This window comes from Crocuta crocuta, unplaced genomic scaffold (assembly GCF_008692635.1).
Source record: "Crocuta crocuta isolate KB4526 unplaced genomic scaffold, BGI_CrCroc_1.0 scaffold222, whole genome shotgun sequence".
Taxonomy (NCBI): Eukaryota; Metazoa; Chordata; class Mammalia; order Carnivora; family Hyaenidae; genus Crocuta; species Crocuta crocuta.
Genome location: NW_027528806.1, coordinates 470,390 through 472,016, shown reverse-complemented (window position 1 = coordinate 472,016; position 1,627 = coordinate 470,390). Strand labels below are relative to the sequence as shown.

At 51.2% G+C, this 1,627-nt stretch overlaps 1 long non-coding RNA gene across 1 annotated transcript; it reads right to left on the bottom strand.

Moving 5' to 3' along the window:
• Window positions 1–546: 546 nt before the first annotated feature.
• Window positions 547–1,621, bottom strand: LOC144224724 (uncharacterized). The gene is made up of 2 exons (XR_013333125.1): window positions 867–1,621; window positions 547–696 (listed from the first exon to the last, which is right to left on the bottom strand). It is a non-coding gene; the product is annotated as an uncharacterized LOC144224724 (long non-coding RNA).
• Window positions 1,622–1,627: the final 6 nt, after the last annotated feature.

Below are 1,627 nucleotides of genomic sequence, written 5' to 3'. Positions count from 1 at the left end.
AATCAGGTATTTGAGTTTTCAGGAGCAAGAGGGATCTCGAAAAGGATCTTGGCATATCAGCCTAGCTATGCGTCCTTCCCTCCACAGCAACCCCACACCCTGTGTTGGACTTGCTGACGTTTGAGGGTGAGGTTATACATTGAGGAGAATAAGCAGCAAAGCCACCCACAGGAGCCACAGAGCTGACACAGGCGGGTGTGCTCAGAGGTAAGTGGCCGGGACACTGCCTTGTGGTGTTAAAAGAAACAATAATTGTTTGATGTTGTTTGATATTAGCTCCTTTGACTTGTCAACTGCTCCTACAGAATATGCACATTTGCTTTCCAAGGTGGCAATGGTATCCACTGTTCCATATTCCCAAGCCCACCTTTTCAGCTGCTCGCTTGAAGGAGGCTGACCTGCTAAATGCAGAACAGAAAACGCAGATCCAAGGGGCAGGATCTGTCTCCCTGACTCTCCTACAGTCCACCTTAAGTGTGAACTGTAATGAAAAACTGTATTGTAGAAACTGCCAGCACTAAACAGACAACAAGTTTGCCAGTTCACTTTTCTTTCAGAGTGTCATTTTATTCACGAGGGATAAAGGACAGGAAGAGTGTGTGTCTTGCTTTAAACGGGCTATTCATCACTTTCCGAAAGACTCTCTGATAGATGACTTAGGAGGACCATGCTGCACAGCTACTTCACAGTTGCTTCCTAGGATACAAGTTACCTGTTAAAGCTAGACAGGGTGTTCCCTGAGGGGCGGGGAAAACAAATTCTAACGTCTAGGCCATCAAGATACAGCCAAGACACTTAAAACTGAACTATGCTGGGGTGAATTTCACTTCGTTGAAATTAATTTTTTTGAAGTTCAAATGACTTACAGTGGATCCCACCTGAAAGGACCCGTGTCGTTCATTCTAGAAGGCTTCCTGCCCCCGCGTTGAGGATGCAGAGCTAACCTGGAAACGGGAGGGGCTTGGGTGAATAAAGACTTTCTGAGCCATAGCTGGTTAGAAAGACAAGGATGTATGGAAAAGCAGCCTCAATTTAACGAGTAGGTGGAGACCTCTGAAATCCCTGGAATTACAGAAGAGTCCATTAAGATTCAAATGCCGGTTTTGGCCGGCGGGAGATGCGAGACACGCTGCGGGGGGTCTGGGGGCGGGTGGGTAAGACCCGCCCTGCGAGCAGCCCGGACCCCGCGCCGAGGACGCCCCCCACTCGCGCCTCTCAGCTCCGGCGGTAGAGTTCTCCTAACTCCGGGGCAGAGCAGCGCTTCACTCCCGCAGTTTTCTCTCGCCACCTGATGAGTGTTAGCAGTCACTCCAGCCAGTCCAGAGAAGGAGCGGATTCTAGCTTCCCTTCTGTGCGAGAAGTCTGGAAAATATAACCGATTGGACTGCGGTTAAGTAGGCGCTTGGATCAGGGACTTTTGAAACACCCCCACGACCACAAACGACTTTGGAGGTTGACCAGAAATGAGCGCTATTCGGGATCTCACGCGTCCTAAGCCCGGGGCGGGGGGAGGCGGTGCGAGCACGGGTGTTTTCCACTAAGTTCAGGTGCGGGTGATGAGGATGGAACGCGTCCGCGGGGAAGGGGCCACGATCCCGGGAAAACGAAGTCAGGCGCGAACGGCCGG